Source organism: Odontomachus brunneus, unplaced genomic scaffold (genome assembly GCF_010583005.1).
Source record: "Odontomachus brunneus isolate Ranch 3 - 2012 unplaced genomic scaffold, Obru_v1 Obru_scaffold_087, whole genome shotgun sequence".
Classification (NCBI taxonomy): Eukaryota; Metazoa; Arthropoda; class Insecta; order Hymenoptera; family Formicidae; genus Odontomachus; species Odontomachus brunneus.
In genome coordinates, this window is record NW_022639537.1 from 1,238,381 (window position 1) to 1,265,994 (window position 27,614).

The 27,614-nt window shown below is 37.0% G+C and overlaps 1 protein-coding gene across 4 annotated transcripts in view; it reads left to right on the plus strand.

Moving 5' to 3' along the window:
• The window catches only part of LOC116848008 (UNC93-like protein), a 96,457-nt gene that overhangs the window by 20,082 nt on the left and 48,761 nt on the right, over positions 1 to 27,614 (plus strand). The window contains exon 1 of one of the 4 annotated variants that reach the window (XM_032823671.1): positions 2,326 to 2,916. The exons of the other annotated variants lie outside the window; for them this stretch is intronic. The gene's annotated coding sequence lies outside the window, so the exon portion shown is untranslated. Of the gene's footprint in view, positions 1 to 2,325; positions 2,917 to 27,614 lie in introns of those variants that run through there. 4 annotated transcript variants of the gene reach the window in all.

Below are 27,614 nucleotides of genomic sequence, written 5' to 3' on the forward strand. Positions count from 1 at the left end.
TATATTTGACCTATATTTTGGAGTTGTTCATCATTATGTCCGCATTTGATATGAACTTTGTAAGTAAGATAATACAATGGTTTATATTGTTTTAATATAATTTTAATGTTGTTTTTTTTCCAACAAGAATCGCGAGTAAACCAAACAATGTACTACGAAAATAACAACCAGCGTTTAATTGTGACGATAACGCACTCATAAAAAGATCGAATTTATAATTGAAAAGAATCCAATGTAGGATCGAAACATTTATACACAACGGTTAAATAAATTATATACTTATTTTCCGCGCATTTCCTCCTTGCTCTTGTAGACACTAGCTACTTTTAATGTTTTTGAAAAACAAAATTGATAGTGAAAGAGTTAGGAGCGCGTTTCCCGCGACAGAACTGTTCTTCGTCGCTTTGTCGAAAGTAATCAGCACGCCGTGGAAAACCGTTCGCCGACGCTGGTGAACACAGTGACCCAGTGACACGTGAAACGCCATTAATGCAGTTATTGTGCCGGTGCGGGACTTTCGTTCTTCTTTTCGTGAAAGTGTTAGCCACCTGGTTTAATTGTGATTATTAATAGGACCTCTTTCGCCTTCTTTCCATCGCCGCCGCCGGGGAAAACGTGCGCGGCAACAAGAGCCTCTTGCGTTTCGACTGGACGTAATCGAGCGAGTATCCAAGCGTGTCTGGCGTCTTATTATTTTCCGCCTGATGACTCGCGTAATAATGTTTCCAAAGGCGCTGCGCCTTATATCCCGTGGCAATATTCACTCGGGAATTTACGCGTTACGTCGTGAATCGAACGTACGAATCTTTTGTGGGCTCTTCACTATCACGGCGCGAATCTTTGCTGATTATTTTCACACTTGATATATCATGATAATGATGCATGAAAATGTTAACATCGTAGATGAAGAACTAAATACGCTAGTTTCTCCATCATTAAATATAGTGACAGTTAAAAATTTTACACACTTCTTTAAAACTGCGAATGCCAAAGCGCAAAAGAAATAGTAATTACTTCATATTTGAGGGAGAAATAGTAATTACTTCACATCAGAGAGGATTGGTTATGAAGTTATGTGATGGAGTAGGTATTAGATAATTTTTATAACTTAAGTTTCACGACTGCGAGTGGATCGCAATTTCTCGGTTAGTTTGAAACAAATTTCATGTTTATGTTAAAATTTTTACCTTAAAATAAATTATTCGATAAAAAATTAACAAATGGATATTTTCGATCAAAATATCGATAAAATTGTATATCCATTCAGGAAACATCCGATGAGAGATATCGATTCGCAATTTTTTTATCGATTTATCTGATGAAGTACCATTATGATCAAAAGTATTCGATTAAATTTATTCGGATATCCTGATCGGATATAAAAATTCATCGGAATTTGATCGGAAATATCCGTTTGTTAATTTTTCCAGTATAAGATTTAATCGCCAATATATCTTAAATGAAATCTAAACAATTTTGAGGCAAAAACTGATATAAAAGAGTCGTACAAATGCAGTATTTGTAGAAAACTGTTTTTCAACGGAAAGATACTACAAGAAGTGCGGCTACTATTTTTACAAGTGCAGATATTAAGAGCTTATTATTAAGAGATGACTCGTACATTTGAGAAAAACTTTACATCACATACAGGACAAAACATCACTACATACAGAAAAATATCATTCTATTGCAAAGAAAAGCGATCACTCAGTGCGATCTACTTTCCTTTTTTTAAGCAACAGTTATCTTCAAATATTTTTCAAGAATATTTTTTGTCAATGGTCCTGAGATATGTTCATCACGAATCGCGAAGAAAAGTTCATGATAATCCGTGTATATATAATCTATGAAACATCGATGTCGTCTAATTGCAAATTACGCGAGCTGAGCGGCGTTTGGAGCAATTGTCGAAATCTGATAGAATCAAAAGCACAGAGGGTGGATTTGAAGAGAGAAAAAAAGAACAACGGAATACTTTATACAGATAGAGAGACACGAGGAGGATGCTAGAATGCACTGAGTGCAAGCGATTTTGGGGGAGGGGAGCGCCGTCAAGTTCGGTCTCGAGCATGTGCGAAATTTGCACGCACGTGCGTGCGGCGTGCCTCACGGGGGGTGCCCCTGTGCACCCGTCGCGACACACGGCCAGTGACACAGAGGAGACGCGCGACGAGATAATAGGAGGGAAGAGGAGAGAGAGAGAGAGAGAGAGAAAAAGAGGTGTTGAGGGAGGTGGCGACGAAGAAGGGAGCGGTTAAGGGGGAGGGAGAGGTGGAGGAGAAGGAGGAGGAGGAGGAGGAGGGACGAAGGCTTACCGTATGCTGTGTGTACAGAGAGAAAACGACGACCGCGACTCGAACGAACCTGTGGAGCCGCGAGTCGGCGAACGAACCGACCGAAGTGCGAACCGCTCACCGATTCCAAAGTCCGCCGGCAGGTAGGCAGGTTCAGTTGTCTCTGAACCCCCGAACTGTTCGGACGTGTTTTCCAGAAGCAACTTTTCACCATCGCGAATACGGTGAACGTAGGCTCTCGTCGCGATCTCGTCTTCGACACGGTACTTGAAACACGCGCGTACATCCCGCATCCTCAAGAATACGCAGACACGCGTTATTGAAGTGCTCGCAAAGGGAAAAAGAAAACGAGGGAGTTGTCGATCCGTTGGTCGGAAAATCGAACGTTCGGGAGAATCGATTCGCGCGACATCGCGAGAACCAGCCAGCCGCAGTTGTCGTGTACAGGCTCTCGCACCCTCTTCCGCGTCGGTAGAACAGCCCCGCGAGAATCAACCACCTGTTCGCCTGTCTGCTTCTTTCTCTCTCTCTTTTTCCCTCTGCCCAACGAGGACGTCGAGACGCCGCGAGACGAAGGGGAGAACGAGGTCGTCGCTGAGTCGAACGGACGGTCTGCTAAAACGTAAGTTTTTCCACTCCACACGACAGAGTCCGCTGTAAATTCGGGGAGTTGTTCGCAAAAAGCAGGAGCAGGGATAATTCTCGCCGACTCGGCACGGTGGATCCTTCATTTGTGCGCGCGAATTGCGCGCGAATTGCTCGGGTAACATGCGCGTTACCCAGGTTTGCCCACCAGTGAATCGCGTCTCGGTCAGAGACGAGAGGCAATTCTGTCTCGCGTTTAGAAAGTAAAGATGCCAAAGTGGGGGTCGCGGAGCACTGCGATAGAAAACGAGAATACATATGGGTAACGCGTGGTCCATTATCACGCGCTTACGGCCTGCACGCGAGTGCAAAATTGGGTTACGCTTTTTGAAATTTTTCGCGCTCAAATTAATCGCGGCACGATGTGACGCGGGATGGGTCGAGGGAGGGGGACGGCATTTTGGGAGGAAGGGGAGGGCAATAATATTATTTCACACGTCTGGATCGTGACGGAAAAATTGGAGACAAGTAAGAAAAGAACGCTCTCTCTTTTTGTCTCTCTCGCTCATGCATCTCGCTCGGCGGCCAAGCGACGTGTGGGTTCCTTTCCGTTTATGAAACGTAAGAACAATAAATATATAAGACACTCGCGCGACGTATAGAGAGCGGCGGGAACGAAAATTTTAACGCCATTCATGCAACGCGAATTCATTTTGCCGGTTTGTTTCTCACGTTCGCGACGTGCAGCGACGTCGTTGAGAACAATGTTTTCTTGCAAAGTGTCGATCGCCGTGGTGCATGTTCTAACGTTAGAGAAATTTGTCGCGCCGCAGCAAGAGAGATTAGTACGCCGCGCGCAGTCACACTGCATCGTTATGCTCGTTCGCTATACAAGCAGTCGCGATACGTTTCGTTCCAGTGTGTGGACCTATGATTGCGCCGATACAACACATTCGACATACTACTACGAAGGAAACGCAATGCAGTTATTGCGATTGTTTCGGCATAGACTTGCGATAACGGACAGATAAACTCCTCTTGCTTTGTGACGGCACACGATCGCGATGTTTATACTGGGTTGCGTGGCTTTTGACGTCAACGGATGGTGTACTTTTGGGTCTCTCAGTTAAAATTACGAATTATAGTTTCCCCTGAAATGAAAAGATTTTCTAAAAAAAAAAATTAATAAATAAATCGTCGTGACATTATTAACTGTTTAATTTCTGGAAGGAAAGAAGATTAACAAATTATATCTAAAAAGATTTTCGTTGTAAGAACATTCAATTAAAATTATAAATTACAGTTTTCCCTCCAAAATGCAAAAATACTTTTGAAAAGGTAAAATCCCGCAATGTTATTGATCGTAATATATCGCTTAATTTCTGTGAAAAAAAGAAGGAAGATTGATTAACGAATTATACCTAATGTCAATTTAAGGTATTTTTAAGAAAATAAAATGTCGCGACGCTATTAACCGTACATCGTTTAATTTTTTAAAGAAAAGAAAGATTGATGGGCGGATTATATTTAGGGCCATTTAATTAAAATAATAAATTACAGTGTTTCCTTTAAAATGAAAAGATACTTTCAGAAAAATAACGCGAACGTGAAAAACAAATCGGCAAAATGAATTCGCGTAGCATGAATGGTGTTAAAATTTTCGTTTCCGCCACTCTCTATACGTCGCGCGAGTGTCTTATTTGTTGTTCTTACGTTTTACAAACGAAAAGGAATCCATACATCATGCCGTTATTAACCGTATCGTTTAATTTCTACAGAAAAGGAGGAAGATCGGATTCCTCCAGATGTAAATTGCTTAATCAGTCAATTAATTTTGTTTTTAAGGAGAAGCGTTACATGTATGACATAAAAAACGATAATCTCACAGTGATTTGCTTGATAACGCATATTCGTAGAGATTCATACATGCTTTCACTGGGATATCACATGACATATAGATGATTGTCCGATCGTATATTCGATACACTTGATCAGAATATTCGTATGAAGAGTATGTTTTGTATACCTCATATTGTCAGTTTGTGCATTGGACAAAAAGGCCGACGGAATATGTGTTAATGTGCCTGACACATACTCCGGCATTGATGTGGTCAGGATCGATTATATGTTGATTGCACTACCAATTTCGTTTTTACGTGAAAAATTCCGCGCGAAAGATAAATTGTAGGAAGAATTATTACCTAACGAAAATTTCACTTTGTGCACCGCAGGAGAAGCAAGACTCGAACTTTAATTCGCCGCGGTAATTTCGTCGTTATTTTGTCCGGACACGACCGAAGGAAAGTTCCGGCGTGATCCTTTCTAAAGAAATATACGCGATTACTCCACCGTGACACATCGCCCAGGAATTTCCACAAAGATCGTTGCACTTGCAGCTGCATTGAATTTTTCTCGGTAGCACATCGCGATATTATGTCGTGTCCGCGCGGCCACAGCGAATTGTTTTGCATCTCATATTTGTCGATTTCTTTTTTCGATGAAATTATCGAGAACAAAAATTAAAAAGCGAAACCTCAAATTATTGTAAACTTTGACGTAACCAAATTTACCAACAGAAAGTATTTCTATCAAGTTAAGCTAAAATAATTAATATCATATTGTAAAATAAGTTATAACGCGTTCATATTATATAAATGTTCCATCGACATTTCTTACTAGTTATTTGAACTATTCTTTCGTCTATTTTTTTTAACTATTCTTCATGCTATTTTTACAAGAAAATTGAGCTTAAAGTCAAAATAACAAATATGAATGTAAAAAGAAATCGAGGAGTGTCGATTAATTAACATTCGTAATTCATCGATGAGTAACACACATCATGAATTAATTATTTTTACACAAAATTTAGGGTGGACTTTCTAGAACATGTAAAGAATGTTAAAATTAACATTTTATTTTTTATTATGTATATAGAATTTTTATTATGTATATAGATATTTTTTATTATGTATATAGAAATATTAAAAATTTCCCTTTGTTCCTTACATAGTTGGCAAATTTCGAAGGAAAATGTGCGCGAGCACACAGACTATAACAAAGATACATCATATATATCTTCGTTTATATGGATCACGCATATTTGTTATCATTTTATCTTGTGTCTCGCAATCGCAAAAATGATTTATAGTATTCTTTGCATGTTAATATCAACGGAAAGGCCAATTGCGCTAACACATATCTCCTATGAATAATTACTTTTATTTATATCGCACGATTGTAGCTATGTTTGTGTAACGCCGCGCGGCTCGGTAATGACTAATTAAAGTCGCGATAAGAATAATGAAATATTTCACAAGCCGCGCAGGAGACTACGATGCGTTTGCTATGATGCGCGAGTAATGTAATGAGGCGGAATGAAGTTACGAGAATATCTAATGATCGCGTAATACTCTCTCGGCGATCGCTTACAATGTCAGAATTTAGAGTCAAAGTACATGTGTAATCAAAGTACTTATGTGTGTGTTATGTGTCTTCCTGTTTTTCGAACGAGCGCTCTTTATAATCACCCGCGACGTAAAGACTTTCGGCGCGCCCGGCACATTTGTCGGCACCGAGCAACGATTTTTCTTTCCTTTGACGTAACTATGCCGCGCGAATAATTTCTGTTTTTTCTCTCTTTTTCTCGTTCTTTTTTTCGTTCCTGTCTTTTTTGTTTTTTTTTTTTTTTTCTTTTCGTCCGTACGTGGCGCGCAACCGTCGGGAGTATGTAACGAAATCTTTAACGCCGGCGTGTATGACAAAAGGAAACGCGAAGGAAGCCGGGGAGAATCGTTAAGACTTTTACGAGCGTCAAGTGTGGCATAAAATTGCGCTGTGTGCGCCTTTAAAGACATCATAGTTAAGCGGCTGAGATAACATTATGTTTTCCGGTTTATTTGACATGCCGTGCAAGCGCGCCGAAATAAACGTTTTATACCGGCGACGCTACCGGCCGTTCGGAGTGCACTTACTTTTTACCTTCGCGATACGAGACATTGTCGGGGCGCTGGTTTCAGCACGTGTGTGTCAGTTTACAATGACAAAGGTCTAATACATAGATGGATATTGCATACAACACGGAACACGCCGGATTCAGAGACGCACGGTGGCATTACAGATTTCGCACGCTTTTTGTTACTGTGACACGTAGTAGCAATTAATCGCGTATTAAGTAATACCCGTGGTGGCGAATGTTCGAGTATAGCGCTTATCTGTTTTCGTCGTACGCTTGACTTGTTTTGCGAATAGGTCATTACATCGATTCGTCACGTTTAGCACGTTCCTTCAACAGAGATCTTTCGATGTAGCACAAATACGGTAATTAATACGACAGTCGTGTCTCTTCCACAACGTTAATCTCTTTTCGCGAATAAACGTAAATAGCAATGCGGGGCTCGTGGAATATAAATGAAAATTACTTCAGTAAAAATGAAATAAATTGCAAGCAAATGTCAATTGAATATTTAACGGTAGATATATCAGTAGGAAAAATATTATATGATATTACATTTTTATTCTATATTACATATATTACATTTCTATATTACATTTATTCTAACGACTCGCAGATACATACACGATCAAAAATTTAAATTTAATCATGAATTAAGTTCGTTCAGATAGTAGATATCTAAATCTAAACTTTTTTTTACACATATTGTATTTGTGTAAACAAATGGAACACGTAGAATATAAATAAAAATTATCCTAATGAAAATGAAATAAGTTGGAAACAAATATCAATTAAATATTTATAATAGTAAACAAAAAATATGATAATTTTATTCTATATTATATATTATCTATACATTTATTTTAATGATTAAAAAATATGTATATAGTTAAAAATTTTATCGTGAATTTTAAGTTCGCAGAAATAGTAGATATGAAAATCTAAATTTTTATTTTCAACATCAGAAAAATATTTAAAAGAAAATTATTACAATAAAATTTAAATAAATTGTAAACAAATTTCAATTAAATATTTAACAGTAGATAGAGACATGTCAATTAAAAAGTATTCTTATTTTTATTCTATACAAACATTACCTGTATAATTCATTACCTATACAATTTATTCTAATGATAAAAAATATGTATATGGTTAAAAATTTAAATTCCACCGTGAAATAAGAAATAATAAATATGTAAATCTAAATTTTTTTACATATATTTTCAGCATCGCAAAAAATGCTTGTGTACTGCAATAAATGACGTGATAAGTTATTTTGGCTTAAACAGTTAAAAAGATCGATTGCTTAATATCGTAATGCTAATCAGAATTCGAGGTTTTAGGTGTACACACTTCGACGACGTATGCGTCGCATAGATCTCGTAACGGTCACCGCATTCACAGTTACATTTCCCGTAGAAGTGCTAATAACAACAGCTCTTTCCTACTTGCTTGAGGCGCGCGTCAACCAAATCCAGAATTGACCATCACGCGGCGCGACGCATTAGGTCAGAGATCCTTGATGCACTCCACGACGAGGATTACTCGTCGATGCGGGCACACCTTGTCTGCTATTCGTTGTGAAACGTTCGTAACATTCACGACCTGATCGTTTCGAGGACTTTCTAAACCGTGGCGAATACAGTATCCGGCCACGTGCGTGTATTTGTCTCGCGTCCCTCAATCAACGTGAAAAACATGTGTACGAACGTAAGCGAGATGCAATAAAGCCTCGAAGCGAGCGAAATGTACAAGTGTATCGGCACCGACTGGATTATCGATACATTCACGTGTGGGAGTTTACGTAAGAAAAGTCACTCAGACAGCACAAATTACTAAGGCCGGTATTCATAGTCCGATTTTATATTTAAGATCATCTTAAGTACTGTTTTAAGATGTCATAAACCAATCACAGAGTCGTATTCGCATCTTAAGACATTACTTAAAACGGTCTTGAAATAAGATTCGACTATGAATACCGGCCTAAAAGATGTCTTAAAAACGTCCAAAAGACGTCTGAAAGAAGTAGATGTCAGATATTATGTTGTCTCTGGAGTATTTGGGGAAAAGTGTATCGATTAAAATTCGCGGTTCTCTCTCCTCCTTATTCTGCGCGACCATCTGAGCAGTCGTCCGCGTCGCGGTTCCGCTCGTTAGACCTCTGAAATTCCGCGCATTAGATCTTCCTCGAAGATTATTATCACAGCTGCCTCTTTCTGTTTTTGGCAAATTAATACTGCTTATCTTAATGTAAAGAACTGTCGGGAGATTGTGCGCGATCTAATCTCGTATGTACGACGATACACCCAGAGGAGAAGACTGATGGTGGCAACTATATAGATGAATTGTATGAATTTTATGTATGTGTGTACGTGTGTGTCTTCTTCATTAAAATGACCCGGATCTACGGATCCATTGACCAAAATGTGTGTGCATCCATGCAGAGAATTAATGTATACAGTTTAATGAACTATTTTGAAATTCAGGTAATGGCACTAATCTAAGATAACATGAATAAATTACAAAAGATTTTATCTCAATATCTTTAAAATAGTTAAAGTTTATTAAACTGTATACATTAATTCTGCGCACAAAACGCGTACAGTTGTCATGTATAAAGTTTCCAGCGCCAACTAAAGTCTTTTTCTCTAAAACTGAATATAAATAGATCGCTATATTTAGTCCGCAATCGTACACGCAGATACGGCGTTATTAAATTGTGCATATGATGCGTAGTGAAAATGAGAGAAACGAACATTAATTTTAGAGGAAACGACTTATATCGCGTGTAGTACGAGCATTCTACATCGTGTTGAAAGACGTGCGCACGCGTTGACCATTAAGCTAGAAACACACGATTTCATGTCTTCTGACATATGCATGCTGACCGGCAATCTATTGATTTTCCAATCCACCATAGCGATTCATGCAGTGAATTAAACTGCCAATCTGCATGTGTGTAAGGAGGGCGCGCTGGGAGAAAGAATAGTTGATTTAACGAAAATTATAGTTACTTTTAGTCTTAATCATATTTTTTTGCTTGTTCTAGGGTAAACTTGGATAAGATGGCCATACTTTTTTAAAATGCAAAAAAAATATATTTCTTATTGTTATTTCTTAATAGCGTTTGGCACATTACTTCACTGAAACCTACAGTACAAAATACCATCAAAGTTAAAAGGAAAATACTTCAATGAAATTATTTATTACAAAAATATCAAAACATGAGCATTGACCATCTAAATGTTTAAGACAAGATGGTCATAAGGAATAGATGACCCATACATATTTTATGTTCAAAATTCTGCACCTATTATTTTATAAAATAATGAAAAAAACATAATTTGACATATTCATTTTAGTACAGAATATTTAATACTTATTATTTGTGAAAAATTTAATATACATATAAAACAGAAACCTCTATCACAAAACTTAAATTCTAAATCCAATTTTTGATCAAAACATATTGCACATAATATTTAATTACTGTAATATTGAAAGTAATTTTTGAAATATAACGACTTTTGTTTTATAAATGTTAGAATGATAATAGGCCATCTTATTTACATACGTACTTTATATATCTAACGTTGATTGCGATAGCTTAACTGTAATTTATTTGACGTTACAGCAAGTTTTAGTAGATACATGAGAAATTTTATAGGTAGTTGAAAATAAAAATATAGTATAATATTCATAATCTTGCTATTTCGAAAAATGTATGCACTACGATAAATATCGATTATCTTTGTGACTGATTACACAAACGCAATGTTTTGCAATTATTAGAGAAATTACAACTTATAGTCATTTTTCTGGTATGGCCATCATATCCGAGTTTATCCTAATACGAAAATGGTAAAAGTAGTAACATATAAGATTATTAAGATTACCTAATATTATAATAGAATTTAATAACAAAATGATTGCATGTATGTATGTATTTATTACTTCAACTTATATGCTACTTGATTGACATTTTTGTACTTTAACCATATTCATTCACATACATCCATATTTTTATTTATAATTTTTTATTTTTACTTTTATTTTATACCCATATATTTTACTTTTCTTAGTGCCTTTTCTTTCCAAAACTTCCTACATAAATATTTTATCTTTATCTAGTAGTTAGTAGTTTATTTCTATCATTTTATCCAACTTATCCTACTTTATTTTAACCATCTTTCTCCCATCTTTCTTCTTTATCCTCATCTAAATCCTCAAACCATTCTTTTATTATGGCACTCTCCCATACACACACATGCAATGCTTTATTCTGTAATTTATAGTAATTATTTCTCCATGTGCTTATAGTTACAAATACTAAACATTTTGTTCTCAGTGCATAAAATCGTGCATCCTGATTCCAACTTTAGCACGATACGCATCTAATTGCGATCGGCGCGTACTTGAAAGAGTGTTTTTGATGTTGCAATGAATGATTTTCCGCGCGTGTTCTACGCGACCCGCTGCGTCCGATCGCTTCTTATTATCGCGGCGCTACAGGCGACTTTGCGCAATGCAAAAGCCATTTTTGCTATTTGTACGAAGCGCGTCGTAGACGTGGTAGTCCGATCGAACAGCGTCGCCTTTCACAGCTCTCCGCGCATCGAAATCGCTCGAGGAGCGTCGAGCACGAGAAAGTTAAATCCAACGAAGCATCGTTTATAATCGGCATTAGCCCAATTTGACGGGTAGAACAATGCGCTGACGTGACTGACGACTTGTACACGCGCCAATGCGTGAGCTTAACACGCGCGCCAATAACGCGTAACTCGACGATCCCAGGCGCGAATCCATGGACGAGTCATTATTTATCAAAGCGTAATGAGTAGTTGTTAAGTTTTCACATCGAAACGACCAGTCGAAGAAATTAATTCTAGTTATAAGGTGCTATTTCTCGTAATCCCAAGCGAAAACTCTTACACTGAAAAAAAATCTCTGGTATTTGCAACTATAATCACATAAAGAAATAATTACTATAAATTACGATAAAAAAAAAAACATTTTTTCTCTCAGTGTACCTAAACAATATTCCTTTTCTAATGATGTAACCTGTCAATCAGAAATCTATTAGATATTATATCAACTTTTTTCCTCTTGAATTCAAAAGAATATGTTTACACAGAAAAATATCATTTTAATGCTAAAAAAAGCGATCATTCAGTTTAATTTCCTTCTTTTAAGCAATGGTTATCTTCAACAAAAAATATTTTCTTGATGATATTCTGAAAATATACTCATCATAATTTTTAGAGAAGCTCATTACCTGCACTAAAAAGAAGAATTTATTCTCCCTCTTCGCAAGAACATCATAAAATTTTATCAAAAATCAAATTTATTCAAATCTACAAGCCAAATGAATTTTAACGTTTTAATTTAATATTCTTGATTGAAATGCTAAATTTACTAGAATTTAAAATATATTTTGAATAAGTTTGACGCTTATGATGTACTTCTTCTTTTGATATTCTTTTGATATTCTTCTTTTGAACTTCTTCTTTTGAAGAATATTCTTCTTTTGATGTTGCAAGAATCCTCTTGAGTAATGTAAGAGTGAAATTCTTTGGATGCAGAGAATGCCGCTAAGGATGAGATTTTTTTTATTTGAGTGATAAATCGTGAGTTGCACGCAGCTTTTAACACACACACACACAGATAATCGCGTTGAGACATCGGAAATAGTCTCAACTCTTATTTTGCGTACCTGCCAAATCACGTAGGTGAAAAAAAGAGGAGAAAAAAAACGTTTACTCATTGGAACGCATCGCGCAAGAATCGCGTGAGGGCGAAATGCAAAGAACGTTTTGTTGACTGGTGAACAAGGTTGGGGAAGCGAAAAAAGCGCGCGTCGTAATTAATATTGACAGATATCAACCTCTGCGAAGGATTCGCGGATGCATCGTTCGACGAGAAAACGGCGCCACGTGCATTTACATACTCAAGCGGCACGCGCGCGCGCACATCTTGGATGCATGCACGCATGCCGAACGAATGGCGCTGCGTAGCTCGGTGGCACTTTTTCCTCGCGCAAGGACCTCTCCTCTCATAGCTACTTATGTTTATGTGTGTGTGCCGAACGGATCGGTGTCATCTCTGACCCTGATGACGAGGAGATATTCGCGTAGAAATTCGCGTTGAAGGCCAGTCGCAAAAAGAGTTTCCTTTCGTCTTTCTTCTCTCTCTCTCTCTCTCTCTCTCCCCCTCTCCCTCTCCCTCTCTCTCTCTCTCTCTTCACTCACTTTTTTTTCTGCTACGCGAAATCACGCAAGTAATAAGAAAGAATTAACGTTCTCGAGTTCGCGACGGTGGTCGATATTGTGCAATATTAAACGGGTCAAGATCCGCTTACATACTGATCAATCAACACTGGCGGAAACATGATTACACCCGTAACGAGAATCGTTATTGTTGTTCACAAGTGCGTGTGTTAACCTTTGAGCCATAATGGAACGTTAGCATCTCACCTACCTTTCCTTCATTTTTAGTGATTTTAACTAACTTATCGACATAGTCGATTATAAAGAATTGAAAATAAGTAAAAGATAATTTGAACGTTTAATTATTAAATTATTATAAGTAAATAAAAGAAAAGCACTTTTTCAAACAAAAAATCATTTTAGGATAAAGTATTAGGAATCAACTTCACAAAAGAAGTTAACAATTTAGTAAGAACAATTTTCATATTTTATATATTTTTTTCGAAATTTTCCGTAAGTCCTATTTTTCGTAGTAAATTATTGAAATATCTTTGCTGCAAGTTTTCTGCCAAAAACAAATATTTCTTTCTCGTATTAAGGAAATGTCATTATTATTTCCGGATAATGCTACAGGCGAGACTGTTAACTTTTTGAAATCTATAGTCGCCATATTGGGCCAGTCATTTCGAATTTTAACTGTTTGACCTCGAATTCGTATTCTGCTACCCGAAAATCTCTCATATGTTACGTTTGAAGAAACTTGATCGAAATGTAATATATATATACATATATACAGGGTGTTGAAAAAAAAGGGTCACATATTTTGATAGCAGGTAGTATTGATCAAAACAAGAAGAAAAGTTCTAATTAACATGGATCCTAACCCAAACAGCACACGATATCCCATGGACGTTCTGTGGATGTCCTTAGGACATCGGACTCAGGACATCCTCAGGACATCCCGAGGAGATTTGTGCTGTCTGGGAAGACTAATATCTTCTGAGATACAAGCTATTTTGTTATTTGAGCTCTTTGTCATTTTCTTATTAGTCGTGTCATCTTTAGAATGTAATGAACAAAGGAGTAGGGGAGAGTGGGGTACAATGAGGATATCTTTTTTCTAGGTGCCTTAAAAAATAAAAAATTAACAAAGAGAGATAAAGAAACAATTTTTATTTTAATATGAAATGTAATCATTTATTTTCCATAAAAAAACTGAAGTAAAGAAACTGAATGTATGATAACAAAATAAAAACTCTTTTTTTACAAAAAACAAAAAATTTTAATGCTGACTCAGCATTAGAGGAGGTGCTCTATGTGATTGCCATTCATTCTCACGCATGTTTCTTTATCTCTCTTTGTTAATTTTTTATTTTTTAAGGCATCTAGAAAAAAGATGGCTAAAAAGATTAAAGAAGGAGTATCCAGCTCTCTTCTGCTTCACTGAGCGATAGCGGCCGGCTACAGCGATTAGCGAAGCTCGTTAATCGGTCGGGCAACTTTTAGCGGGTCGATGAGAGCAATACATAAGAGAGAAGATGCCAAGCCGCGGGCTACGATTACCGTTGCATACCAGTTGATCTCTGTTGCGGGTCGCGCAATGACGCCGTCTCTGATCGATCGATCGATTCGTCGAGAAAGGCGCCGCACATACATAAACGCGATCCCGATTCTCGCGACGATCGATGCCACCGATCTTGATTATGTAACGTGTAATGTGGCAATTGATGCGAATTCCCGAGACCCCCCCGGCTGATATCGGGCTAGGAACGGTACTTGGTTGTCGAATAAGGTCGTTCGTTTCGAAGGAATGCCACTGTGTAACGCAATCGTGCGCTTATCGCATTAAGGAATCGCGATTTTCGATTGCGCAACAGTCAAATTGTGTCATCTGTCAAAAACGAGAGGAGATACGTGAATATATGCGATATTGTCGCTTCTTCACTTAACGCACAAATGCAAAAATAACTCGGCGGATACCTATTTTTTGCGCATTAGTATATTAATTAGGTTTAGTATAAAAATTTCGTTTTGTCAGGGCCAAATAAAAAGTCACAGATTGAAAAAGGTTCATGCAGCTGATTTTTGTGCGATCGTGCGTCTCATAAGAGAGACTTCCACCGGATATTTCTAATCGCTCACAAGCACAGTCCTGCGTTTATTGTCATTAGGAATCATTAGCAAACTGTTTCATCGAATCGGACATTACGAAACCGCTTAAATGACGGTATGCAGACGAAGATGATACATATCCTGTTAATTGCCGCGTTTTTAAAGGAAGTCCAACGAATACAAGAACAGAGACATTGCAGATAAAGTGTAGATTTCAGATTTCAGAGTCGTGAAACGGCTAATGTTATTTATTTTTCATGTTAATTGTGTTTTACTATTAAGCAATATTAATTATTTACGCAACTAGCTAGTTAATAATGTATAATATCTATTTATTTGTGGGTGTATGTGTTGATTTTTATAAATATACATTTCATTTATTTTAATATGTCAACATACTTGCTAAAAATGAAACCCTTTGTTAGATAAAAATTGAATATAAATCAATATTAATGATATATTTGAAATAACAACCATGTGGAAATAACAATAATATTTATGATAAAATTTTATGGAAGAACTGCGCTCGAACTCATTATATAATTGCGCCACGAGAATGTAGATTTCGTTATTATTAAATTAGATTATTAGATAGAATAGTTGTTTTGTTGACTTTACGCGGGCATTAGTCGATTAAAATTTTCTTTGACTAAAATAATTAACAAATTGAATAATCAATAACATTAATCACCTACTCTCTTAAAATTAATTAGTAAACATCATTGAAAACAGTGAATATACACTGATTGCAGTTATAAGTATAGCACTGACAGTACTCAATATTATACTCATAATTGATATCAGTAACTATTCGCTGATTCACTTTGAGAGAGTAATATCCAGCAGTTTGTAGTTTACGTACACAATTTGAAACTGGATCGTGACGCGATTTGGAGGACGTTGTCGCAAAACGAGGCACGTGACAAAACGGAGAATCCGAGCAAGTGTTTATGTCTGCGTGCAATTTGTCGGCAATAATGACGTCATCCAAGGACGATAATGTAAAGATCCGCCGTTAACGAACCGCGTCGTCTTCTATTTTCCCCTTTCGCTTCACCCGGAAACGCGCGCGCCCGATTATACGGGTTGAGCAATCGCCGAATTCGCGCCGGGGACGGAGAAAACATGGTTCGATGGATTTAAGAGCGCCTCGAGACAGGTGGGGCAAAAAATCCTCAGGTCCCTCGCGGTATACACATCCTGTGTAAATAGCCACAGATAGATTCTTTCGTGCCTTGCGACCTCGATTCGTCGCCACGGCCTTCCCAGATCGTCCGAGACGGTCGTAGACTCCCAAAGAGCCAACACACATCAGACGCGAATCTGACTCTCGCTGTGTTGCCTATATTCGTGTGTTCGTGTCTATAGAAATTTCAGTTTGTCGTTTCTCGGTCTCTTGGATCCTCGAACTCTCAAATACCTGCTTCTGACCGCTATAGCGTGTCGGATACACAGATTAAGTTTAGAGAAGAGTGATTATTATTTACACTATTAAGTAACAGCGAGAGAGTTCGACGCACAGCTCTCCTACTAAATTCTGTCATGAGTGTTATTATTTTATTTCCACAGTCGTATGTGATTTTAAATATATATCATTAGTTTATATTATATTTGTATATTAATATATAATTAATTACATAGAAAACAATATTATAATTATATATAAGCATTAGTTTATAATTAATCTTGATCTAACAAAGAATGTGATCGTGCTCTTGATTTGAAATCTTTAATGTCGTGACTTTGCGAGCTGTGTATGTGTCTGAAATAAGATTGCACTTGTCTCGCGAAAGTATGAGACGTGATCACATGATCATATGAATGTGAAAAATCATACAAGTGACTTCGTTTTTATAATCGTACAAATAATCGTACAGCTTTTTATAAAGCTGATAGGTCAGTCGCATCTTTACGTCGGATGCAAGCGTGTTCCAGTAGTACAGATACGGTATAAGTGAACCTTGATAGCAAGGGAAGGGAGGAAGGCGGAGGAAACGGAGAGAGAGAGAAAGAAAGAGAGATTTGAATGTCAGCCAAGCCGCTTGGTGTACCTTGACCTTATCTTGACCACAGATCACGATCTGTATTATTTCAAATCTGTGGTACACATCGCGTTTTAATCAATAAGATAAAATCATCGTTGACACATCGGCAATAAAAAAATCTTTCGTGAACGACGGAACATGAAATCAAGATTGTTGTTGGCGTTCCAATTTCAGCAACGGCTCGATTATTCACGAATGTTCTATGAAATAATTTTGCAAGATCACGCTTGGTTGCTGATACACAAGGCCCGATCGTGTCGTTTAATTATTAATTTTTCGACGCACGTAACGTGAGATTTATGAAGCATAAAGTCGAAAGTTCTCCGCCGTTCTAAACGATAAAGCTGATGAGCGGTCATTGCCTTCCTTTTAGAGAGTCCGATCGACACGAAGGATTCGACAGGAAACGATCTTGACTGAGGATCACGCGAAGGCTGTCGGTCGAGTGTAGCAATGGTCCGTGTATCATCTTATCTCATTTGCGAAACGTGGTATTTAAACGACCCGAAAAATTGATTAGTGGCTCAACTTTATCGCGGGAATTCCGATCGTTAAGCCTGGGTGGCGGATCTACAAGTAAAATGGCGATGGCGCATTGATTCTCTCGCCGAATAGTTAATGTACGAACGAACGGAAGAAGGCGATATCACTGTACACGGAGAAATATCATTTCACTGCTAAGAAAAGCGATTACACAGTTCACTTTCTTTCTTTTAAATGACATTTATGTGACAATGAGCTCTTCTAAAATTTCTCATGAATATATTTTAAGACTATTATAAAGAAAATATTCTTCGCTGCAGATAACCATTATTTGAAAGAAGGAAAGTAAACTGAGTGATCGCTTTTTTTGGCAGGAGAATAAAATTTTTTTCCGTGTAGGTTTTTGAAATTCCCTTAGCTCGTTTCAAATTTTTGCATTTATAATAGGGTCAAAGGTTGGACGAGTTTTACTCCGAGTTGCTCTTTTTTCGGCTTCCGTACGAAAACGATCATCGATGTTTTGTCGACAGACAACGCATTTTTGGTGACGCGCGTCGATGACAATTTCGGGAAAGCCGGACGAAGTTCGCGCTAACGCACACGGGATGCGCTTTATTTTACGCTGTATTTTATTATAATCCAGGTAAGCTAAGAGTCTTCGACACTTCTAAATAGGATATGCGATTTATGAAATCGTGTATCACGACGCGATCTTTTTTAAGAATCGCAATAAATGCGATATATCGCATCACAATTTCGCATCACGTATCGCAAATATAATTTTATATCGATAACGCGATTTTTAATCATACGGAAATCGTAATGTATAAATAAATGTTAAACATATTAAAAATAAATCAACATTTGATGAGAAGTATCGATTAATAATTTTTTTATGGATTTACTTGATGAGATGCCATTATAATTGGAAGTATTCGATTATCCTGATCGGATATAAAAATTCATCGATATTCTGATCGAAAATATCGATGTTAATTTCGTTTGTTAATTTTTTATCGGATCATTTCTCTCACAAGTAACACTACCCAAGTGCCACACGCCGATCTTCTTGAAACTTTACATACATATAGTACATCGAAAAACATTAGACGTATTTTTTTTATTTTGGCTAACAAGGCATTTTAAGGTTAGAAAACGCATTCGAAAATTTAACACTATAGCACCATAATAACTAATGCTACTCCTGAGCGTCATTCTTTTACAACTTTTACGACATTGCTCTATTATAATTTTATTGTTTGAATGTTTCTGAAGTCGCTAATTATGATTTTGATATTAGTTTTGCGAGATTTTAAATGGCGGACCGAAATCGCAGACATTTCAAAGACTTTATTCAAAGTCAGTTTCGAAGAAGCTTTTTGAATCTCGCAAAACTAATGTCAAAATCATAATTAGCGACTTCAGAAACATTCAGACAATGAAATTATAATAGAGTAATGTCGTAAAAGCTGTAAAAGAATGACGCTCAGGAATATCATTAGTTATCATGGTGCTATAGAGTGTTAAATTTTCGAATGCGTTTTCTAACTTTAAAATGCCTTGTTAGCCAAAATAAAAAAATACGTGTCTAATGTTTTTCGACGTACTACATATGTGCAAAGTTTCAAGAAGATCGGCGTGTGGCACTTGGGTAATGTTACTTGTCAGTGCATTTAAAGACCAAAGGAAAAAGAGTGTCCAGGATTAGATACGTGTCCGGATACTTCTTCATCTTATGGTACGACGTAACTTTATGTTGTTTATATTTGGCTTCTTCTGCCGAGATCCATGCTAATCGGACCGTGCGATACTCCACGCCGCCGTCCTATCATTATTTTGCTCGACTTGCGTCGCGCCTTGCGCCTCGCTGCGCATTCCCTCGGCCACTTAACATTCCTCTCTTCCTGTATCCCGCGATTTTCGTATAGAATACGCGAATGCTGGAAAAACCGCCGACTGGAGAAGCGAGGGAATGGGCGACGCGTCGCGTTCGAAATAGACGCGTCCGCTGCGGCATGAAGGAGTGGTCGGCTAGTTGTGAGCGCCGCTTAATTGCGATGCGCGCCGCGACACGTGTCACGGCATGGCACGGCCGGTCACGCATTCGCATTGATTACATCGACGACATGCGAATTTACAAGCGCCCTCGTACGTGCCGCGTGAGTGCCGTTAATGAGAATGCGAAGGGAAGAGAGAGAGGAAGAGAGGAGTGTAAGGGTTGACTGCACCGTGCGCGAAGAAGATAGAGAGCTCTCGGCCGCAAATTTATGGGTAATTAATGCACAGGATGTGCGATTTACCTAACGATATATTTTTTATGTATTTCCGGAAAGGAAGTTTCTCCCGAACGAAAGTTGTACGGCTTGTATGATAATGCGACGATTTCTTTCTGCACATAGCTCTTTTTTGGGTCGAATTGCACAAAACAATGCAAAATTACGTTTAGCAAAAACAATCTACGGCCGGACTACGCAAGACGTATGTATCGTTTTCGAAATAATTCACGTGGTAGATATGGCAATCTTATATTACGAGTATTTTAGGACTGTCCCAAATTTGCGACGCATGTCCCGTTGGTCGATTAATACGATTTTAAATACAATACGTGCCGCGGGCGCTTAAGGGAGCGAATTACTTATTCAGGCTAAACAAAGCAACAATATATTTAGGAATTTCTTAAAAAAAACTACTAAATGAATATGTTGGAATTTTATACATATAATATATAAAATTTGTTTTAGTTTTAATAAAATGAAGTTGTAGTTCTTTTTTTTATAAGAGAAAAATGAAGAAACAAATTTTGACGAGAACTTTTAATTTTCTCTTTAAAATAAATTAAAATTGTTTGAACATGTAACAATTCTGATTCTACAGGGTATAACGCTTTTAGAAGAAACTTTTCACATTTTTTATTGAACTATTGTACAAATATAAATAATTCAAACCAGGTTGCACATTTGGAACAGTAATGAATATTGTGACATTATTTCCGTCTGAAAATAAAAGTATTTTGTTATATGTAAATTATTATTATTATTATTTAATTATATAAATAAAATTCAAACATATTCATTATTAGTTCTCTTTAAATAAATTCCCGAATATTGTTGCTTTTTGGCCTGAAAAAAAATAATTTATCCGTTTAAATCTTTCTTCTTCAATAGTTTCTTTTACAACAATATAATAACAAATCTAGTTCATTATACATAATATATATAAAATATGCTAATAAATAAAATAGTAAATTTAATTATAAATATATTATATATAAATATATTTATAAATATATTATATATAAATATATATTTATAAATATATATAAATATATTTCAAAATTCAATAATAGTAAATGTATTTCAAAAATATATATTTTCAATTTCTTACAAGAGTGAATATTGAGGAGATTGATATTTTCATATTTTCGTGTAGGCATACATTATGGTGGTTAATTCGAATTAGCGAGGGCCAAAATCGATTTCTAATCGGATATGTTCGTCAAATGCGGATAATTGCATTAATTACGATGGTCCAAGCAGCACGTGTAAAATGGCGGGTCGAAAGGACACCGAAGCGGTAATTCACGGTGCTGCGTTACGCCAGGCACACAGGATTGATGTGACATTCAATTCCGCAAATGTCACTGGTAATTGGAGGCCATATTATCGATCATTGTTGCGCCGATCATCTTTTATTTCCCGTGCGATGAGGATTCGCGGTTTCCTCATTCGATTCACGAGACCAGGCGATCGTAAAAAATAATAATTAGACGTGATACACGGACCGGTCATTATACGACCGTGAATGTATGTATTTGGAACGTATGTTTTTTCTTACCACAAGGAAACATCACGTGCACGACGATCGCACGTGTGTACTCGCGGAGTATCGCAAATGCGTCGTAGCATTTCCACCGTAGATGTACGTTAGGATGCAATAATCGTATTTATTTTTCCTACGCGGCCTCACAAAATAATCGTCTCGGTTGTACGAGCTACTTACGTAACGTGGAAATGGAACACTGACGATCGAAAGATTAGTTACATTCTACGGAGCTCTCTAGAGAACGGCATTAATATATACAGCTGAATGTAAAGTTGCGCTGAACTATATTTATCTTGTAGATTAGAAAATAAAAAATGCCAATGTACACAGGAGAAATATTGCAGTCGAAATCAAGTTATAAGAAATTTCTACACTGAGGGAAAAATGTCGAAGAAATAGTAAATATTTATTTAGTGGATACTAAATACAAATACATAATACTAAATACTAATAACATAATTACTTATACTAATATAAAACATTTTACGAATAAAAAATAATCATTTATTTAAATAAAATAATTTATATAAATGTAATGTGTGTTAGAACCTATCAAAGAAATATATATATATATATTTATTAATTTTTTAATATTTTTTCTCTCAATACTTTAGATATTATTCTAAGTTTTTTAACTAAAAGAAATATGTTTACTTGAAGCAGAATGCCAGAAGACATTTCCGCATTGAGAAAAAATACCTAAAAAACAGTAAATATTTATTCGGCGTACACTAATAATATATTGTATTAGTATAAAATATTTTTTAATTAACGGAGGAAATATTGTAGTTTAAATTAAATTATATTTCTTGTAACGATGTTTTTTGTAAAGCTAGACTATATTATAGTATGAGTTACTATAGAAATAATAAAGACGATTTAACTGATATATGGTATAACAAACAATTCAAATAATGAGGACAGTTTTTTAGTAAAAAGTCAAACGTATATACATAATATTTCTAAAGAAATATATAATAATTTTGGCCATAAGCACTGGCGATGGTGAAGCCGGTGCAACACGACTTTGAGGCGTTCGCAAGGACGCCCGCATAACTTGCGCACGGTTTTAACTAAATCCGATCGACACGTCTGCTCGCTGCGCGATTCGAAAGTGCAGAGCGAATCGGAACTACTGTTTATCGATGCCTTCTCGTTTGCGTTCGTCTGTTCGATTTCACCGTGAAAAAATTCCATTCGTTTGTGTTTCTCAATCGCGTCGGAGGAGGATGCGTCGTTTCACGACCAGCTCGATTTAGGTAGACGATATCCCGCAGTCCTAGGGATAATAAGGCAACGTTCGACATAAGCAGCTCACGAGAATTATAAAGCAACATTAATGAGGGAATTGGAATCAAGGGTTGTATTGAAATTTGTGTTGATTTCGGTAGCCTTAGATTTGCTTTCTTTGTTCGTATCGAACAACGTTGTAACACTTGTATGTGACAGAAATTGTTCGGTAAATATATTTAAAGACTATTATCAAGAAAATTTTCTGTATTGAAGATAACCATTACATAAAAAGAGGAAAATAAACCCAGTAATCGCTTTTCTTACAAGTAGAATGAAATTATTCGTTTCTATCAATCCTTTTTTCATTTTCTGTATATATCTTTCAGTTTCCTCTTGAATATTGAAACCGCATTTGGCTGCGTTAAAGACGCGATCAAGCAACCGATAACGCCACAATTAAATTCAATGTTAATATCTGTTTTGATTTATGATAATTTTTTGACATATTAATAGAAGCTAGACTTTACGTGATGACTGTGCGTATGATCGCGATATCGTCTGTCCTTGCGCGAATGTTTACAAGTTTACCCGTACACACATTGTACGCTTGCACAATCCACGACACACGATTACTTATTACGAGAGATACCCCGCTCGCTAATTACGACGACAGCGAATCTTGATTGCGAACGATACGCATAACGACAAGGTGAGAGTAATTAAATCCATCTCAGGGAGTCCCGATAAAGCTTTTCGCAGCCAGTATTGCGTTTGTAAGTAACAGTTAGATTCTTATACGGTTAACAATGTATCCGACAGACGGAGAGACATACGAAAGAATCAATATCGATATTTATGTGCAAAAAAGAAATGCTCAATAGCATTGATTCAACAATCAATAGAATTAATTAACAGCGCCATTTCTTCATTTTATAGCAATATTATTGAGAGAAACTAATATTCTCGTTTTTAACTCCGTGATATACCCGGAAAAATTTGGTGATAAAATATTATTTTTTCAACTTGTAGCAAATTAAATATATTTTGTATTCTATTTTCCAAAATTCTTCAAAGAATATGAAGAGAAAAGAAATCTAAGAATGCTTATTTAAAAAAACAAATCCCGTTTTGAAGAGAATCGCGCAATTTTTAAATCACCACTGAAGAGATGTCAAACAATATATGATATATTTGTTCTGCTATCTCGAAAATATACTGAGAAAAATCCGTGAATTATCAGAACAAAAATATTGTTTACCGTCTTATGATCGTTAGTGAATCAGATCAAATCATGCAAATTATTTCTCATCATTTGTCATTTTAACAAACATACATTACGTGAAGTGCAAATCATATTTTTTCATGTTTATTTATATTAGGTTCATTGTCGTCATTACAAAAGTGTTGCTCAGAACAGCAAATTGAAAGTAACAATTCATTTAGGCTATCCCATATTATTAAACTATTTGTTGCGGCTAGTATTTTGTTAAAACTTTTTCGGTATATTAGTTTCAGTAACATTGCTATTGGATCATGAAGATTCGTTCCAACTACGGCGCGCTGTTGGTCAATTTTGACGATTCGACAGTATCTTTTTCCTTGTAAGAACACGTGTCCCACGAAGTGGGGAATAGTGTGTATTCGACGAAAGTATCGAAGAAAACGATATAAACGAGAGGTTGTGTTAGAACACGCCCGTTAACAACACGCCGTTGCATCCTCACTCGTTGCATCCAATGACTAGTATTTATCTGACAGCCGGACAATCCGAAATTGCTGGGGGCTATCGCGGTTTTCGTCACTGCCGACTGCCACTAACTGTGTACACAGTTCGCCGTGCACGCGGAAAAATGACCCGGCTGCGTCATCCGCGCCTTCTGTTTTCACGGGGAAAGATGTCAAGGTAATTAGACGTTTCATCACACGTGCCACGTCCTACACGAGCAACGTTCATCGCGAGATTGAATAATCGCACACTGCAGCCGGCCGGTGGTGTATAACCTAATCTGGCTTAATTATTCTATGAAGTTAGATTCGCAGAAATCACTTTTAGGAGAGAAAACGGAGTCTTTTATAATAAAAATTACAATATTTTGTAACCAATAGACCGACAAATAACGGTAAAGGTGAGAAATGATAAACAATGAGAAATTTAAACAAATTCTCAAATTATATCTTATGCTATAAACATTCAAAAAGATCAGATATATCAATATTATTGATGAGATGTGATTTGGAGGATCGGTAGGATTTTGACAACTCTCCCCTATCACGTCGTTCTCTGATGGACATCTCGTTGGAAATCCGTCAGAATTCGTTCGTCGACGTTTCGCGAGAGCTCTCTCGCAAGATCCGCGTTTTAGCCTCTAACGCCTTGGGGCTATCACGGCGCTCCCCTCGGTGATGTACGATCTGTGCGACTTCACACCGATATGGGTCCCAGACAAAATGCCTCCGTCGTCGACACCCAAACGGTATATTACCGTTCTAACCGATTCAAACCGGCTTTCACCGACCGGACCGAATCGCCTTAATTCCACCGGTTTCTGGTACTCGATCCGTTTTCGCGATCGGGATTCGTCGCGCAGATTTAATCCACCGCGATGGGAGAGACAAGATAAATCGCTGGACACTTTGTTGCATCTCCCAGTCGTATATCGTAGCCGAACGAAGTTCGGAGCCGGAGGGAGCCAAGAAACTTAGATGTATGCCTATGAAAAATGTTACGAAGAAGAGACACGAGAAGCCGTGAGATTAGGTCTCGAGGCGCGAAAGGAGATAGTCTCCAATGAATCTTTGCGATTTATACTGAGAGGAAGAAATACCTGAAAAAAGATATTTGTATTCTGGTGGATACTAATAACACATTTACTTAAATGTAAATTCTTTTATTTAAATAGAATAACCAATTGCTTCCAGGAGAGAAGCAAAAATACATATATTAGTGCAATATTTTATTACACTAAGAAAAAATACTAGAAAATTTATTTGTCGGAAATTTATTTACAGAAGTTTATTTCCCAAAAATGAGCCCTATAAACTCTACAAATAAATTTTCAAGTATATTTTTCTCGGTGCAGTATTCATCGCATAAATATTTCTTATTTCTCAAATATTTTTTTTGTCAGTGTAGACGACCGCGCGATTCGCGTCATTGCGATTCGCAGGTTCGAGGGAAATCGTGTGACGTGCTTTATCGTTTAGCATTATCTTTTCGTGCAAGCACCTGGTGCTTTATGAAATATACACATTTTTCGATTTTTCTATCCTGAGAAATTCTTGTTGTATTTTTCCGTTTGTGCAAAAGTAATAGCCTCGGAAAGTTACTTAAGTACTTCCTGGAAAAACTTTATGCAACACAAGGGAAGGTGAATAAATCTCAGTGAAATTGCAATTTTCCTTGTACTGTAATCTCTCTCTCTCTCTCTCTCTCTTTCGCGGCAATTTATACTTCATTTTTTGTAATGGCTGTCGACAGTCTTACTTCAACGACCTTGCCGCCGTGCGAGAATATTCGCGCTCACAATGAACGACATCTCGCAACGAGAGCTTGGGGACGTCACGTTGATTATTTTGACGTGCGATTATAACGAAGCGTGTCTATCTCGCGTAATTTTCACCGCTAGTGACGCAACAGGCGCGCGCGCCTCGCCGGCGCACGCGAATTTTTTTAGCGAGCCGAGCCGAAGTGGCGCGCGACGCAATTTTCATAAAATTATCCGCGCGCGAGGAAGTGGTGAGACATGCGCTGGCCCGTTTTACTTCGATTACTTCATCGATCTCTTCGCTTTTTTACGGCGCGTAACGGCTACGAAGTATTTCATCTTTTTCCGTCGCACGCTCCTCGCGCGCGCGCCCGGACATTTTAACTATTTGCACAACGATTTTGTCGTCCAAGCAAATCGATTCGCCGTCGAATCGGCACGCTCCTCATCCGTAGAAAAGTCGACGGCGAAATTATCGAGGACGCAATGGTAGCAATTGCTTATTATCGCGCGAGAGAGATATGGCGATTGTTCAGAGAATCGCGTTCAATAAAATTCCGTTGAGCACGTACGAGCGAGGTAAAGCCGACTACGTTCTACTATCGGCGCGATAATGCGCTGCTTTTCCAACGTACGGCCACGATGTCTCCTCTTGTGCGCGAAGGAATGAAAATCTCGTCGTTCGGCCTTCAAATTTGAGCACGTTAGAAGTCGCGAACTTGTCAATGTAGAATGGAAAAAATCAGAGTAAAGAATATTAATGAAGCTTTGCGCGATTTTACACACTTTTCCTCTTTTATATTAAAAAGGAAAACATTTACTTTTTAAGACCACAAAAGCAACAATATTCGGTAATTTATTTCGGGAATTTATTTCGACTGCATGAATATGTTTGAATTTTATATATGCAATTAAAGATTTTGACATGGATGTTTGATTAATATAGTGTGAGAATTTTGAATATGTAATTTTAGTGTATTGAATTAAGTATGGGAGGTCAAATAGAGGAAGTTATGAAATGAATGCATAGATAGTGTATGAAAGTAAGTGAAGGTGAAATAAGACATTAGATAGGAAAACAAAATTCAAAGCAGGGCAAGTGCGTAGGTTGTGGCATTATAAAAAAATAAAACTAAATTTATTTGAATGTAAATATATTACTCAATTACTTATATAAAATGCACACATATTCATTCGGTCGTTCTTTCGAAATAAATTCTTAAATACTGTTGCTTTTTTAGTCTGAAAAAATAATTTTCCTTCTTAATGTCGTTATAAATGTCAAACACAATATTGCGCAATTAAATATAACGTAAATATTGAATTACAAGAGCCTAAAATAAACGACAGAGAGAGAGAGAGAGAGAGAGAGAGAGAGAGAGAGAGAGAGAGAGAGA